This window comes from Suricata suricatta, chromosome 13 (genome assembly GCF_006229205.1).
Source record: "Suricata suricatta isolate VVHF042 chromosome 13, meerkat_22Aug2017_6uvM2_HiC, whole genome shotgun sequence".
Classification (NCBI taxonomy): Eukaryota; Metazoa; Chordata; class Mammalia; order Carnivora; family Herpestidae; genus Suricata; species Suricata suricatta.
The window spans coordinates 45,332,630-45,347,833 of NC_043712.1; positions in this window are offsets into that span (position 1 = coordinate 45,332,630).

A 15,204-nucleotide genomic window follows, 5' to 3' on the forward strand; every position below is an offset into this window, starting at 1 on the left:
CATCTGCAAAGGTAGACTCAGTTCTCGCCTACGGGGTCTCTTCGGGTAAGGGATGCATAAACTCTCTTCAGAGATGCCAGTCTGTCTCTAATTTCTACCTCAGAAAAGGGATTTGTTGTCTTGTGTGGTAGGCGATTTTTGTTCATTTGTAACCCCTTCTCATTCCCTGAAGATTCTGGGGTTTTGGAATGCAAATGCAAGATAGGGCTCCATTTTTCTCTGTGTTACGTCCATTCCCTGAGGCAGTAAGCACAGGCATCCTCGCTAAGAAGGAAAAATAGAAGGAAGGGGTTAAGAGGGAAAAGAAAGCTCTTGGGGATTGGTGGAAGGAGTCAGTTAACATTTCAAAAATAGTATCTGTTGCATTTGCTTTAGTGTTTCCAGGGATAAATAAGTAACTCTCTTCTCTCTGCCCAACCCAAGGAAGACACATTCAATTTTTGGACTATGGTGTTAGCATGAAGTTGGTTTCTCCATTTCCTTTCTTCATTCATTCGGCAACTATTCATATTCAACTGTTCATACCCATGGGGCATTTTTTGAGTGTGCCTCATGTCCTGCTGACTTTCTTTAAGTGCCCTTCATGACTTTTTTAAGGTTTATGACTGAGACTGGGCACCACCTGTGGTCTGACCAGAGCACTCCCATAGCTGAATGTCTCTGTTTCAAGTGAGCAAAATTGCCTGGCCGTTAGTTGCAGGATATCTTCCAGCAGCTTCACTGCCTTCCAAGAGTCTCCAATGGGCATGGAAGGGGGGTTGCAGCCAGTAACACTGCCCACTGAAAGTAATGCCTCGCCAGATTCAAATCCAAGAAGCTTAACTGTATGCTGGGCCAGAGTCACTTTATATCCTATCTTTCATTGCCATTCGGAAGTTAATTTACACAATCAGTAAAATCTCTCTGCTTAACTCTTCTATTTTAAAATAAAATCTCTCTGCTTAATTCTTCTATTCTAAAATAAAGTCTCTCTGCTTAATTATTTTATTTTAAGGGGATCCATGCAAACTTTAGGCTCTGCTGGTTATTGAACGAAGCTCAGGTCAGGGGGTTTCATCCTCATCTGGGGAGGAAGGCAGGCAGAGTGTAGGCCTTTCTGAGCTGTCTCCCTGTGCCCTCAGCTCTCCGGCCTCCTGGAAAGCGCATTTACTCACAGCACATTATGTAGAGCTGTGGAGCACACTGCTGCACGGAAGCAGTGGCTTCACCTGCTTGTGGAGAGGTTTGCTGCGTGCATGGCAGTGCCAGATCCGGCTTTGCCTGAGAGCACACAATGTAAAGCTCTTTTCCTGTATTGTCCCCATTCCTTATCCCATTGTGCCCAGAGCTGAAGAATAAAAAATTCTGATTTTCAGGGGGCCTGGGTGGCTCAGTCAGTTAAGCATCAGACTTCGGCTTACGTCATGATCTCACAGTTTGTGGGCTTGAGCCTCACATCGGGCTCTGTGCTGACAGCTCAGAACCTGGAGCCTGCTTCAGATTGTGTGTCTCCTTCTCTCTCTGCCCCTCCCCTGTTCATGCTCTGTCTCTTTCCTCTCTCAAAACTAAATAAACATTGAAAAAATTTGATTTACTGGAGGAGTGACAAACTGGGCTGATTATCTCTGTTAGTGTGAAAAAAGAGTTGTCCTACCTCCCACTCTGAAATAATAACGGGTGATGAGAGATTAAATGCACAAAGGGACAGTGACCAGACCATACATATTGATGGTCCCTGACACACAACTTCCCCAGGAATTGGCCCTCTGAAGTCAGTGCTTGGTCGATGACTGCCAGTTCCCCTATTTTTGCCCCCACTTCCAACTTCTGATCACCCAGACCAAGTCAGATGTGCCTCTCAAGCCAGTCATTAAGATATTCTGCTTCTAGTTAGTTCACCTCCAGCCTCCCCATGCCAACAACTGCCAGTCGGATCTACCTGGAGCCTTCTCTTTTCCTCGTGGTAAATGTCTCTCACTCTCTGCCTGTCTCTGAGTCTCTAATAAACATAAGTGATGGTGGTCTGACTCTGCTATAGCAAGCCTCTCTTTGTTCTCATTTAGGTAGTCTTTATGTATATACAGTCCACCATTTAATCCCCATACCAACCCTATGAATGCGTTATCTCCACAAGGTCTCACTGCTGTCAAAGTTTGGGCCAGGATTTGAATCGAGGTCTTTCTGTTTCCCAAGCACATGCTTTTAAGCTCGTACCTCCTGCCAGTCCCACTGGGATCCCACACTTAGGAGCTGTGCATTAATATCTGCTATAGGATCAGGAAGAGTTGAGATTTGGTAGGAGAGCACATGGACTTTATATATAAATGTCTGCTGTGATTCACAGGCTGGAGAGGTCTAGCTGATCACCAGCCTGTGCCCTCCTTCTACCGCATGACTATAAAGTGCCATTCGGTTGGGTTTACATTTATTTCTCAAGGCTCTTGTGTCTACTTCGGGACTAGACACAAATTAATGGAATGTGAGCCTAAATCTTGTGGGTAATTTTGGAAATCAGTAAGTTTATGATAGGCCATGCCCACACTCTCTTATGTGTTCATGGAAAGCATGGAGGGTAATGCTGCAGACGCAAGTTGGAAGGAAAATGAATCCCTAAATTTGTACTTAAAGGAGCGCCACCCAGGGAGGGCTGCCAGATCAGGACATCCCCCTTGGACTTGGCTTAAATGAGGGAAAAACCGTTCATTATGCTAAGTCATCGAGCCTTAGGTGTTCTTTCATCAGTTAGCCTGTCCTGACTAATGTACGGGGAGGGGGTAGGGTTTGGCCCCCATATCATCTTCTAGTAACAATTAGATTTCGCCTGGAGAACTAAGATGTACATGCTGATGTTTTTTAAAAAGTATTTGTGGACGTTTTAGCTCGTGGAGCTAGAAACGCAGGCACAGTAGACTGTTGTACGAGGAGTTGACATTGAATGCAATTGATTGCAGCCACACCGGGAGCAGGACAGACAAGGTAAATAAATTATGAATTCTGGGGGAAAGGAGCTTTGCAGTAGCTGCTGTTTCATTTCCCTCTTAACCCCCTGTGACGATAAACACACTTATAGATATATTTTATTAATCATTGTTTTGATGTATTTGGATTTTGCAAGTGGCTATTGTAGCTGAGGGATTTCTGGACACCCCTCCAGCTAATCAGATTAGGGACCTGAGTGCTGTGGTGACAAACCGGTGTATGTAGGAAAGACAAATGGAAAAGCTCTCCCTTACCAGCACTTGTAACTAGCTGTTTGTTTAAAATAATAGCTTTAGACCTCTTTCCAACTGTGCTGGCTTCACTTCTGTCTGCAGATGATGGACTTTAGCCTGAAAATGACATGAGAGATGCTTAATAAATGGATAACTTTGAAGGGACAGCATCAGAATAAAACACTTCAAAATTCACTCCATGCTGCTTGAGGAAAGAGAGTATTGATATGATGTATTGAAAGACTATAGCTGCCAGAACTCTGAAGCACCTGCTCATCTTATAAAGAAGGCAAGGCAACATATGTGTATCATTAACAGTATAGCAGGCGACATCTTAAGAGGACAAGATAGCCTTTGCATGAGCTCCAAACTTAGCCACACAAAGTGTGTGTGTGTGTGTGTGTGTGTGTGAAAACTCCTGGTTCTTTTTTCAAGGGCAGCTTACAGTGAAGTGTGACCCAATCCTACCTTACCCCAGATCCCAGGGAGCCTGGAAAGATCATTTTTCATTGTGATATGTTTCCTCAGTAGTCATCTTGCAATAGTACCTTTTGCTATGGAAATAGCTTCTTTAGTTTTGTGGGTTTTTTTGCTCTTTCTTCTTTACCACTTGTCTGTTTTATTCACTGCTGTAACTCTAGTGTGTAGCACCCTGCCTGGCAGATAGAATGCATTCGATATTTGTGGAATATATACAAGTAAGAGCTGGGGACTGGAGATGGCAGGAATTGGGGAAGTCTTAACATTTAGACATAAGACGGGACTTGGGATAAAATGTGAAGGTTGGGTGACTTGTCATTATGTGAAGAGGAGGAAAAGTATTCCAGGTGGGGAACAGAGCCAGCGTGGGATAAATCTAGGAGTCAGGAATGAGTTCAGTGTGTTTTTAGAACTGTAAGAAGACAGCTGGGGGAGACTAGTGCAATGGAAGATGTGCTTCATGGCTGATTCCTGCTTTAGAATGCCAAACATGAATACAAGTATGGAAAAGTTCTTCTTTGGAAGGCTTAGGAGAGCCTCATTCTAACTCGAAAGTTGTTATAAATCATCTTTTATGGACTGATTTTACAAGTTAGAGCTACACGATTTAGTTCCTATCGGCCTGTGTGGTACTTCTGTGTTAAACAGTCTCTAATACCACACATATAAAACCAGAATGTGAGACCATTTATTGATAGTTTTGTGTTCCCAAGTAGAAATCCACTTGTCACTCTGCCATTGCCCTGTCTCATCCCCAGCCCTAAGATTGAAGATTCTTAGGAGTTAGGCAATAATTCCCAGAGTGGATTTGGTGACATCAGTGTTGGTGCGTCCTCATGGACCAGAGCTCAGTGGCTGGGTTCCTGTGTGTCCAGGCCAGGAAAGAGCTAGAAGAGCAGAGCTGGATCTGGGATCCATACCAGTGGGTGTGAAGCCACCTGCAGCAAGTGTCATCTGTTTGGGGACTCACATGCTTTATGGTCTCCTCTGCCTCCTGCCCAACCAGACTCCAGGTTGTCAGAGAAAAACACGCTTGTCATTGGTCACTCTCCCATAAAGCTCTCACATATAAAGCAATAGTCTTCTTTCTCTGACTCATTTCCTTCTTATACAGAAGCAGAGGAGTTAAGTGGTCTAACTACCTTTGGATCGGCTATCTTGGATCATTTAGGGAGACTAATCAGTCAAATCATTCCTCTGGCTCACACCTGTTTTCCAGTGACAATAACAACAGTAATTACTAATCCTTATTTAGTCATTACTAAATGCTTAGAACCACACTAAATACTTTGCCTGTGTTACTTGATTTATTCTCCAAGAATGCAAGTATTTTTATACTCCCTGTTTTACAGCCCAGGACATTGCTCTGAGAACTTAAGGACTGACCCCAGCATTAGACAACCAGTGACACAGTTATCTGCGGAATTGTAATATATTTTGATCAAAAATGTAGTCACTATCTAATGCTGGCTTTTGCCTCCATTTTTTGAAAAGGTAATGATTCTCATATTTAGGCTGAAATCTTCCCAGTTTACTATGAGACCTCCAGATTAGATCACTGCAAACACAACTTTAGGAGAGAGCCTTTGCAGGAATCATTCAGGTAGAGCTAGGAACACTACATGATTGCAGTGATCTCAATACCCACTTACCCGATGGCCTGGGCTGAAATCCCAGCATGCCATTTACAAGCTGCATTTCGTAAGCCTGTTTTCTCATCTGTAAAAATTGGGATATTACTTGCTTCTCAAGGGGCGTGAGGCTTAATTAAGATACTAGATGTAAACTACTTAGCACTATGCCTGGCACGTGTAAGAGTTATGTAGGTGCTATTAATAATTTTTTCCGAAGTGTACACTGTGTGAATTGATAATGGCACGACCGTCTCCCAGCTCAGAGATGTGCCCTGCCTCACCTTCTTCACCTTCTTTTCTTACGGAGAGCGTGTGTGGGAGGGCCTGGTGTTCTAGGTAAGGAAGGAAGGAAGGAAGTGGACAGGTGGTGTCTAAGCTGTGCAGAAGACTACAGAACTAAATACATGTATTGTCATAAATAATTGTGTAGAGAAGTTAAAAATTATATTTGGGAACCAAGATTAAGAGGGATTGCACAGAGCTGAAAGGACTCCTGTTTGAATCCTGACATTCTAGCAATATTCCTAAACTTTAGGGTCACAGAGAAATTAATAATTATAGGAAATCCAGGAAACCTCTACCCTCCAAATGCCCAGACACACAAATTACACACATGGTTTTGGGGTTCACAGAAACATCCTGGAAATCTGGGAGTCTGTTTTCAGGCTGAGACCACCCGTCCTGTTATAAAGGCCTCAGCGGCATTGATGATGCTTTTCCATCAGTCACTTTCTTCAGTGATGATGACAGGGTTGGAGGTTGAAGGTTGAGGAGGAGTCCTGTTGACAGGAAAGAGGGAAGGACACCACAGTGAAGGAGAATTTATGGAGAAGGTTACAAAAGAGTGAAAGTGAGTGGCTGGCAGGGGACCTCTCCCGGGAGGAGCAGCCAGGCTGGGACTAGATGAAAGGTTTTTTTTTATTTGACACCCTGTTAAGTTTTGTTTTTTCTTTAGAGACTGACAGTCTCAGAGCATCAGGCTTGGGATGAGGCACTTGGGGGGTGGAGGTCTCAACACTCAGCTGGGACAACTACATTTTATGATTTATATAGAAGATTTAATTTGAATTAAGGATTTTATAGCTTTAAAATGTTGGGGGGGAAATCCATTACAGGCAACGGAGACTAAAGAAAATTCTAAAGCAGAGAAGGGCTGTGAGCCAGTCTATATTTGGAAGGAGAATTCCGGCCGTCAGGGCTCTCCCAGGCCAGGAGTCAGGAGGCCAGCACAAATCTTGCCTGTGGATCTGCACTGTCCAGTAGGATTTCTGGCAACAGTGAGAATGCTTCCTACCTTTGCCGTCCAGAAAAGAAGCCACTAGCCACTTGTGCCTGTTAACCACCTGAAATGTGTCTAGAGCCATGGAACTGGATTTGTGATACTACTCCATTTTGATTAGTTTAGATTTGAATATGGCTAATGGCCCAACATTGAGCAGTGCGAGTCCAGATCGGCAGGCTCCAGTGTCCTGAAAGGAGCACTGCCCTGCCTGCACCGTGAGCCCAGCACAGTGAGGTCCATGTTGGTCTTCAGACCTGTGCAGCCATAAGAGAACAGATGTGTGGTGTTTTAAGCCACTGAGGTTTTGGCGATTTGTTACTCCAGCAGTTACAGACCTCAAATGGCATTATTAAAGGGGCTTTTGAACAAACATTATTTTGGGCTAAGAGTCACTAAGACCATCATATTTGTTTGTTTGTTTGTTTTCATTTCGAAACCTTATCCTGTTTTTGATCATCTAGGTAGGCTGCCGTCATGATACAGAATTTGGAGAAAACAAAGGGCATTGTACAAAGGAAGAAAGCAGGTATCCGTTTCTCGCTTTCCAGAGGTAGATTCTAGTAAACTCTGGCTGTCTTCCCCCCTGGTTTTTTAGAGTATTTTAACGGTGGAGATAATAATGGGGTTGGAGTTACTGAATGACTAGTATGTGCCAGGCCCTGTTCTACATACTTTATTAATACTAACTCATTCAATCCTCATTATAATCTGTAAGATAAGCAGTCCCATTGCACAGATAAAGCAACTGAGGCAAGAAGATATATTGCCTGTACATTAGAGGACATGGCAGAGAAGTCTCTCAGGCACTGAGTTTCTGAGCACAGCTCAGTTCTATGCTGTACTGCCTCTATTCTCAGTATGTTATTTTTAAGCTTGATTTTTTTTTCACTTACCCCTTTCAACCAAAGATTTTCTCATGGTATTGATGACTCCTCAGTGCAAATACGGGGAGCACAAGTATCATCCATTTGGGGCCACATTTATGCCAAAATATTGTAATGAGCTCCTTTATCATTGAAAAGAAGCCCCTTGGACTAGAAGTCCCTTTCCTTAAAAGTGAAATTAGGTTGGTGCTACGTTACGCATGGAGGCAAGAGGTGAGGGCAAGCGCCAATTTCTAAAGTCACTTACTTGGAACTTGGGAATTCATTTTCCTTGGAAAGACTGTGATACGTTATTGGCTCTTCAACATCACTCCTTTTCTCACATGCCTATAGTTCATGTAATATAATGGAGCTACTCAGCGTTGTCAGTATGTTGAGGCTTATCCTAAAAGCTTGTACACGAGACAAAGAAAATGTCCCCCAGTGAATGCAACTGCAACATTAGTGTAAAACTAATCAGAGCAGAGATACGCACAGGTGTCTTTAAAAAGCAATATAGAGCCCAGGCCTCTAAGATTTTACCAAAAAGAAAGACGGAAGACAGAAAGCTCTTAGCCCTGGGAGAACTAAGGAAGGAGTGCCCCAGCCAGCCAGTGGGCATAGTCCATGCTGGCTCTGAGTTTAGCTAATGATCTCTGAAGAGTCTTGGAAAGGGAGTTGCATCAGGTGGTTTTGGGTGATCCAGTTAGCATCAACTAATTCTCTTGTTTTTGTCTGTTTTTGCATATTCAAAATTTCGTTTAAAATATGTATCATATAGGTCTGCCTACAGGGCGTGGCTCCTCTGGCCGCGCCAGCACTAGTGTTCCAGCCCTGCCACACTTCTATGTATTTTTGTAAATTAAAATCTAGGTCTCCAGAGTTTGATTAATTCCAGTATACCCCTCAGCTCTGGCTCCGTCAGGTCTTCGAAAGAGCCTGTGAGGCTGACGGTCATTCCGTGAACCGGGACTCACCAGAGAACCTGGGTCACCCCCTTGCTTCACCTCCTTTGACATTATCATTGGCCAAGCTTAAGCTTCCATTGTTCATTCAAGCAATTCCCAGTGTATATTTGTAATAAAACAATAGGAAAAATACAGTTGCCATCTTCATAATTACTACCACCAGGATGGTAAGGTCAAATAAGAACAGTTTAATTAGAGAAAAGTGTAGGTGCTGCTAATGACAGATAACATTAATCGGGACTTAAAAATATGTCAGGCATTATGTTATGCACTTTAAATGAATCCTTTCATTTAATCCCAACAACCTGATGAGGAAGGCACATTATTATGTATAATTTACCTTGGAGGAAATTGAGGGCTCTAGAGGTCAAATACCTCACCCAGTCATCCGGTAAGCATAGAGCCAGGATTATAGTCCAAGCAGCACGAGTCTTTGGCCAAACTCTTAACCATTATGCTACGTGAAGGAGTTGAAAGCTGGCTCTGGGGAGACACTAAGGAGGACTTGCATTGCAGCTTCAGGAGTCAGTGCCACTTGTTCATGGTTACATGTGCTTCTTTTTGATCCAAGCAAGTCATTAACTTTTCATACTGACCAGTCAGGGTTCAGCTCCATTCTTGGCTCACCACTTAAACGGGCGAGGAGAGAATCTTCTAAGAAAACTAGATACAAATTGGAAGGGGCCAGGGCACAGTGAGGAGGAAGGGGTCAGAGATGATGCATGTGTATGGGAAAGATTGCAAGATAAAAAGAACTAAGCTATGAACATTAACAGAAGAAGAGGGAAGGTAGGTTTGATGTCCAATCATAATCTTTTTGAAGGAGGGGAAAAAAAAGAGTACATCAGATGCCAGTTACTAGAAGAGTCTTTGTTTCTGTCTGGAGAGGAGATGAGGGGTAAGGAAAACATACTCAGCTGGACATCAGTCTACATGTTCCCTGGTTTGTAACTGGAAGTCCTTGCTCTTGCCTTTGAGCTCTGGAACTGTTTTATTGCTTTTATAAACTACTAAGCTATCTTCTTTTAGGGGGAAATAACAGATGGTCATGCTGGAACTAAGCTTTTTATCTGAATCTTCAAAACCTTTTTGTGCACAATTTATGAGGTTCAGTTCTTTGCAAATTCAGTGCTTTCTTGTAGCTTTTCCTTTTGAGATGAGCCACAAGAGCCTCATTTTCACTGGGCATTGCCTATTAGTGGCAAAACTCCTTTCTTATTTAATCAGCTTCTCCAAAGGAATAAGGCTGAGTCCAGATACGTTCTATTTATGAGGGTGAAGAGATTTTGGCGGTTCTGACTAAAAATAACACATGGAATCTGCCACCTGGGTCTCCCTTCCATATTCATCTTGTATTTTTATGCGTTTTGCTCATGGAGTTCAAGCTAATAGGTCAGCCCCTATGAGCATGGAAGAAATTTGACTGGGTCAAGTGTTTGTGGCTGGTTACTGACACCGATGCAGTGCGGTGGAGAGGCTGACCCTGAACCTGGCCGCGTGTTTGTTTGGTGAGGCTCGTGCAGCCCTGAATCCTGACCCCTCTTGGACTCCATGTACAAAGGATTCTTCTCCACACTCTCTGTTGAGTGAACAAAAGATAATAAGTAAAATAATATTGCCTATGAAAAAACCCTAGGAAATGATATATTTTTTTCATAATTACTAAAAATCTGCAAAATAATTCCATACGCACTAGACTCAGAAGACAAACAACCAAACCAAACCAAACCAGAATCGACTTTGCAGAGTTAAGCATATTCATAGTTCATTTTGTTCTGCAGGCTTATTTCCCAAATCACTTGGAATTAATACTGTTCTGATTTATTATTCAAATCCTGGGTCCACCAGAGAGACTCTTAGAGCCAGCTTTTGTGCAGTCTCTGAATACTGCCTAGACTTCAGGACAGCAGTGTAGTTTAATGGCTATGAGTCATGGGCTCTGGAGTCAAAGTCTGCATGTGAGTCTGGAGTCTGCCACTCACAAGCTGCATGACTTTTGGGCTAATAAGATTCTTTAAGTCCTTCAGATTTCCTCAACTGCAAAATAGACATAACATCTGTTTTCCAGGGTAGTTATGAAGATGAAATCATACACACGTATATATCCCCACATCTGAATGTTATGTACCAACTCTAGTCTTCATGTTGGTTATTGTTTAATTATATTGGCTTAAAGGAGGAGGATTAATCTGTGGTAAAAAAATAAATGTTTTTTTGGAAATTCTGTATACCATATTTCTATTCTGGAGAGTCAGAAAGGTTCTGAAAAGTCCTGCAGTAATGAAGCCTATTAAGATTTTTATCTTAATAGGTTCAGTGAATACTGAGTATTCACAAAACTTATTTGTTATACGCATTAATATTCCATGGATTTACTACTCTGCAAACACACTTTAGGAAATTCTGATCCACAGTCTTGAATGTAGAAATGTGTATTTAAATTCTCGTTCTGCACTTCCTGGCTCCATGACTCTGGCAAAGCACTGACTTTGGCCATCTCCTGCTATTTGTTAAGACTCAACTCAGATTTTCTCAGTACCAGACCCATCAGATAACTGGGTACAAAACATGTGCTCATAAGTGGTACCATGTAGAGCAGTACTGGAACCAGGCTAAAGGAAAAGTCAAGTATACTGATATTGCCCTCATTTAAAATGGAAGTTCTTCTCTTGTTTCACCCTGCTCCTGACCCTGCTCACAATGCTCTGATCATGTATCTGTCATAGTAAAATGATTTATTTACTATGTCTCCGCAAATAGACTGAAAGCTCCTGGTGGGTCAAGACCTTCCGTATTAATCCTTACATCTGTAGTACTTAGCTCAAAGTACTGGCACAAAGTCGGTTTCTAATAAATGCATCTCAGACTGGAATGTGCTTCCTCTAGAGATCCACTTTTTCACTTCCTTTATGTTTCTGTATAAGTAGCATAATAAGGGAAGGCTTTTTCCCCTAAAACTCTGTCACCCTCCCCACTACCTCAGTATTTATTCCGACATTTTCTTCATGGTACTTGACATGGTCGGTGCATCTTTCTTGACATAAACCTTGGTGGAGCAGAGTCTTGGTCCCTTGTTTTGTTGCCGCATCCCCAATGCCTAGCATGGCACCCGGTACATAGTTGATACTCAGTAAATATTGACTGAGTAAATTATTGGATGGATAAATATATTTTTCTGAACTGCCTCTTTAGGCAAATGGCAATAATACAGTCTACCTCATCTGCTAATAGGATTAAATAAGAATGTTTATGTGGTGGTACTTAATCCTATGCTTTGCCCATGGGTGGTGGTCCATAAATGTTTGTTAAGTAAATCTGAATCTAGCTGAGTCTGAGTGGAAAACTGGTAACTCATTTGAGGGTGTTTTGGGACTAATGATAACTTCTGTGCTAGAGTTTTCTAATGTCATGAAGAGAACTCTAGATACCATGGATGTCATTTATTGAGTGGTATTTTTACAAGCAAAATATTCATGAAGCAACAGTCACATTCCTTTTTTTTTAAACAGTGTTCAGTCAGAGACTGAGATTATAGTGTTTCATCTTATGATTTTACACATTGTAGAAGAATCAGGGGAAGACCTGGGATATTAGAGTCCTAGTGTGTGGGCTTGAATTCTGACTCTGCCCTTTAATGATTGTGGGTGATTTCAGACAAATCACTTACCCTTTTTTTTTGAGCCTTTGCTTCCTTGTAGAAGATTATTATTATTTTTTTATTATAAATCTTTATTTTTGAGAGAGAGAGAGATGGAGCATGAACAGGGGAGGGGCAGAGAGACAGGGAGACACAAAATCTGAAGCAGGCTCCAACAATGATGCACATTGTTGGTCTGTTAGTATGCCATTTAAACCAGCACAGAGCCCGACATGGGGCTCGAACTCACGAACTTGAGATCATGACCTGAGCCAAAGTTGTACACTTAACCGACAAAGCCACCCAGGCACTCCTGTACATTATTATAAACAGCTGTATTTCAGATTTGACATAAGAATCTCATGTGCTCGTTTGATAAAACAGTAAAAGGTGCTGCTATCCTTTTTATACTATTACTACTCTAGCCACCACTGCAGCCAGCGCTGGTGGTGCTGGGCTTGGTGACTACCACAAGTCGCATCTCCTGGGAATTTCTACGCTAACCTCTGAGGAAAAAATGCTACCACTATTTATTTCTCTTATAAACCCTTAGCAAATCTCAAAGTCCAAAGGGAAGCCGGGACCTAGGCAAACTGCATGAACTGATTCTATGCAGTGATAGAATCCAGAAGCTTCTATCGTCATCAGTAAGCTGTCTTTTGGGTCCTAGAGCTCTATCCTCCACATCCTCTTAGACTTCTCTTGCCACCTCACGGAGGTTCCAACTCAGTCTGACAAATCTTTAGGACAGTGGCCCCTAGCTAAGAAGAAGGTTATGGACTTTCACATGAAGTAATGGAAATGATGCACATTGTTGGTCTGTTAGTATGCCATTTAAATCTGTTTCCTGCCTATGTGTTTTTCAGAAGCTAAGCAGCAGTTTTACATAGATCACTCTTTGAGCTGAGACTATGGCCAGAAAAAGTCTAGGGGCGCCTGGGTGACTCAGTCAGTTGACTATCCAACTCTTGATTACAGTGCAGAGGCTGCTTGGGATTCTCTCTCTCTCTTTCTCCCTCTGTCTCTGCCCCTCATCCTCTCTGTCTGTGTCTCTCTCTTTCTCTCTGTCTCTCTCAAATAAATAAACTTAAAAAAAAACGTCTAGAGGTGTGATAACCTCAGTGCCCTGGCCACAAAGGAGAGTATAAGGAGCTGTTCTTGAAAATGAACTGAATGTTTAAGATTATTTAAAGATTACACTTCTGAAAAGGTATATTCATTTATGCTGTGTTTTCCTTAGGACTTGAGAAGAGCTAGCAGCCTCTCTTGGGTGTGCTTCCTTATCCAACTCCCTTTCTTTTACTATTCCTTCATTTCTTTTTGGAGAGATCACAGCAAACTCTGTGCGTGCATGCGTGCATGTGTGTGTGTGTGTGTGTGTGTGTGTGTGTGTGTGTGTGCGTTCTCAAAGCACTAGAAAGAAAAGATAGCCTTCCTTAAAATAGACTTACTGGGAACATATCTCCTGAAAAGAAGCTGAGATAACAGATTTCATTAAAACTGTGCTTTAATGGAATTGAAGGGAGCTCTATCATTAAGATGTGTTTGTAGAAGGTAGGTAGAAAGTGATTTTAATTATTGAATGTTTCTAAATATATCCACCCACTTCTCCCCAGCACATCTGTATTTCCAGCAGAAATGGTATAATATCATTGAAGGGTGACTGCAGATCCCCAAACTGACCATGATTTGACCAGACCTCTTCTTAATTTACCAAAGCAGAAATGAACGCACAGTTTTCTACTTGTTTTGTGGAATAATATTTTGAAATATTATAATTATGTTTCATACTTTCTGCTGAATTTATCATGTTCCCTTTCAGGCAGTAATGAAATTTTCATGTTCCCACTCCTAGAGGTAGGTTTGCTCCAGCCTATCTGTAGAACTATAGAGAGGCAATATTCCAATTTGGGGTTTCATAACTGAATTTTGAAACTTTGAGACACAGACATACCTCCAAATAGCCTTGGGGATTTTGCTTTATGGGAATTCTGCTTTCCAGGAAGTAGGAAGTCCTGCAGAGAAGCTATAGCCAGTGTGAGCTGGGGGAGCAGGTTAGAGTAGCTGCAAAAGGGGCCGCCTCAGCGTTTCCCACCCCTTCAGTCTGGAGTGCAAGGCAGTGGAATGTCTGCCTGAGTGGCTCTCGTGGGGCAGAGGTGACCCAAGAGCTTGGAGCTGGAGAAGCTTAGCAGCTGAACAAGAAAGATGGTGGTAGACACCAGGTGGGAACATCCAGGTCTTAGCAGATGGATGGCCGTAGCAAGAGCTTGGGTATTTAAAGCTCCCTTCAAAAAAAAAAAAAAAAAAATCTTATCACATGAATGTGTGATGGTTGTAGCATTATTTGGGAAATAATGGAAGATGATTAGGTGAGTTAATATGGTAGAACTTTGAGTTCTTGGCATGAGATTTTGACATGATACATGTAGCAACTCGGAAAGATTGCAGGTTTTGGAAGGGGATTGGCAAGGCAAAAATGCTATTACATGGGAACAATGCAAAAATTGTTAGGTGGAACAAATTTAGATATTTAAGGGAAAGGTCTGGGTCTTATTAATTTTTAAACTCTTAGTGCCTATGAATACCAGGTTTGGAACACAATTAGTGTTCAGTAAATGCTTGTTGAATGAGAGAAGACAGCTCTCTCTTGTTTTCTCATAGAAATCCAAGTGGATTCCAGCAATTTAGGGTAGATACAAAGAAGGTGTGTCTGGTTTGGATTTGGATTTTGGTGGGCAATTATTACCTCTTGAACTAACAGCTGAGGGGAATGTATAGTGTCTTGAGAGGTTTATATGGTTTAGACTTGTTCTAGCTTAAATGTCAGAGGTAACTTTGGCGGCTTTTCAACACTAACATGTATATGACTTGATCAACTAGCCATGAAAAGGCATGGAGGACACTTAAATGCCTGTTTCTGAGTGAAAGGAGCCGGTCTACATCTACTGTAGAATTCCAGCTCTATGACATTATGGAAAAGGCAAATATCCAAAGATCTTAAAAAAATATCAGGGTTTAGGGGGAAGGAAGGAGGGTTAAATATTTGGTCACAGAGGGTTTTGAGGGCAGCTAAATTATCTGTATGGTACTGCGATGGTGCTCTGTGATAATACATATTTGTCAAAACGCATAGAGCTGCACAGCCTAAA